We start from the raw sequence: 3178 nt of genomic DNA on the forward strand, positions 1-3178 counted from the left end.
AACAATTATACTGGATGTTTGGAATGCAAATGTATATTTGTTTAAAAAGGTTGTACCATTTTACAAATACCAATTAAAAGCTTGGGGTAACATTAAAAATAAAATTAGAAGAACAAATGGATGGATACAGCAAGATGATTGGCAGGAAAGACATTTACTGTATTACAAAAGATTTGTGTTTCAAAAAAATGCTGCCATTTTTAACTTTCTATTCATCAAAATATCCTGAAAAAAAGCATGGTTTCTACAAAAATATTAAGTAGTACAACTGTTTTTGATATTGATTATAATAAGTATCACATCCACTTATTAGAATTATTACAATAATGACAAATGGCTGTGGAAAATTCAGCTTTGCCATTACAGGAATAAATTTGATTTTACATCAATTCAATTACATTAAAGTCTTAATCTTAAATCTTAATATTTAATCATATATGTTTACGTATAGTAGCTAGAAAACAGTTAGTGTAAATTATAATAATAGTTCACAATTTTACTGCTTTTACATTATATGTTTCAACAAATAAATGCAGCCTTGGTGAGCATAAGACACTTCTTTTCTTTAATTACAATAAAAATCTTACAGGTTCTGAACTTTTCAACAGTACAGATCTATACACACAATTAAAATGATGAGTGTATCCAACCTATCAACACAGCATTACAGCATGGTTATTTAAGTACTGATTCTTACAAAGCACATATAGTGTGTTCGGTTACAAATTAGCATAATTTACTTTGGACTTTAGTACACCTGGGATAGCAAAGCTGGCAGGTTTAGATTAGTTTTAAAGAAAAATTAACAAACTTAAACAAAGCTCATTGAATTTGTCAAAGAAAAAGATGTTAACCCTGTGTATGCCCTGTCGATATTTACATGTTGTGAGCACTCCCTGGCCGCACCTTGTGCTTCTGTGAGTTCAGAGCACTGCAGCCTTCAAAGCTCCAAAAAAGGAAATAATTAGGGAAAAACCTCTTTCAGCAGAAGATGCTAAAACCTGCTTCTGCTCTTATCTCTGTCTCACGCCCAGGTATTTACCTCCACTGGGAGAGAAGCCATCCGAACGCTAACTCCGGATTAGCGGTGGGGCACTGTCAGCCCTGCTTCACCCAGCTGCACATCAACACTTATTTGGCACAGTCAGAATGAAGACCAGAGGAGGCATCTTCTCTCTCTCCGTCTCTCCCTCTATCCCTCCCTCCCTCTCTCACTCTATGCTGGCATAAACTAAATGACAAGCCTCTTTGCTAAGCAAGAGTAAAGTATCTCAGAGGTGTGCTCTGAAGTGAGGACTGTGTCAGCCAGGAGGATTCTAGTGGTCACACAGCACCAATTTATGCTCTTAAGTGGCTCACGATGGAAAGAAATCCTTTAATGCCAGGAATAAAACACGGTATTTTTATATTTGCATTAGGAAGCGTTTAAATCCACTAAACTAAAAGCAGAGTTTACTGAACCTAAACCATGCATAATCCATGAAAGAAGAATTTATATCATTAAAGGAGGTGTGAGCGCTCAGAAGTACTTGGTAAATGCATGTCTCAATTAAATGGTTGAAAGAGAGGTTTGTCTTTGTAACAAAGTCTTGCGTCTGTTGTACCAGTGGCAGAACAGCTTGTGGTAATGAAACTTGCGAGTATATCCAGCCCACCAAATTTATCTTTCTCTGGCCCTCAGTTGGAAACCAGAGAGGACTATGACTCTCTGTGAAGGAAATCATGCGTATAAAAATATCTGATGTCCTCCCCATTGCTTTCAAAGATTGTTTGATTGCAAGCGAAGGTCTTTTGAGTGTTTTCCTAATCAGAGTGTTTTTGTGTCAGACTAAGAAGGTATTTATGAGCCGCTGGACTGGAGTGCTCTCTAACATTTAGCCAGAGAAAAGTCTCTTGATATGATTCAAAAGAGCAAGTATCCTCACCAAGGGAATACAGTCTATCACAACCATTCCGTATCTATGTAAATGAATTAAGATAACCCGTAGAGGGTTAATTAGAGGCACTCTTGTCTATTTGTGAAGTACAATATTAATGCTCTTCACAACCAGACAGCTTTTTACTGTCAATTTACATCATGAACGTCCTCCCCACAGAATTCCTGATAAATCCATTAAGGAAATCCAAGAAGAAAGCCATACTGCATGACTGCATTCACCATATAAATATCTTCCATTGAAGAAGTTCATATTATTTGTGGTCAGACTTTATATTTGGTGGCCTAAACTACTATGTATTTACATCAAAAAAGTATAATGTACTTATTGTGGTCATATTATATGGGTAATGTTAAGGATTAATATTTAAGCACAATGTAAAAACATGTATGTACACAATAAGTGCATTGTATCAAATTATTAATTTAGATGCAAGTTCATAGTATTAAAGGCCACCTAATATAAAGTGGGACAGTATTTCTTTCCTTTAATGGAGTGGTGCCCAGTTTTAATATTTTTATTATTATTATTTATTTAATTTATTTATTTTAATTTATTTTTGGCATTATTATGATTTAACTGATACTTTAAAAAGGAGCACACAATAATAAAAGTTTATTTTTTATTTTTATTTTTTTTATTTTTATTTTGTTGTTGTTTTTAAACTGATGTGAATAAACATCAACTTTCTATACTTCAGTGAAAAACAATGCAACTTATTGAACTTTTTGTCAGTAGGCCTATAAATAAGAGATACTGTTTTTCAGAAGTAATATGAAAGGAATGAAAATCCTGTCATTTACTCACCCTCATGTCACTCCAAACTCATATGACTTTTTCATCCGTGAAACAAAAGTATGAGGGACAAGAGAATGGTGATTGCAACTGTCAAGCTCCAAAAAGCACATAAAGTACCATAACTATAGTCAATTTGATTTGTGAGCTATATTCCAAGTCATTCGATTGATTTGGGTTGAAAAAAAAAATTAAAGCTGTTATTCAGTCACAATCTCGGCATTCATTTTGAATCTGACACATGAATGTTTGTTTGTTTATATTAGCACAGTGCAGTAAGCTTGTGCATGGCACCATTAGAGGAAAAGTTTTAAGATTTGCAAAAATTAGACATCAACGCATTCAATTTTCATTTGTATATGAGCCACTAATACCTCTGCAGTACCCAAAGGGGCATGCACCATGTTTTAAGAACCACTGTAAAATTGACAAAAATTATGATTAAT

The sequence above is a fragment of the Carassius gibelio genome, chromosome B14 (genome assembly GCF_023724105.1).
Source record: "Carassius gibelio isolate Cgi1373 ecotype wild population from Czech Republic chromosome B14, carGib1.2-hapl.c, whole genome shotgun sequence".
In the NCBI taxonomy this organism is placed as follows: domain Eukaryota; kingdom Metazoa; phylum Chordata; class Actinopteri; order Cypriniformes; family Cyprinidae; genus Carassius; species Carassius gibelio.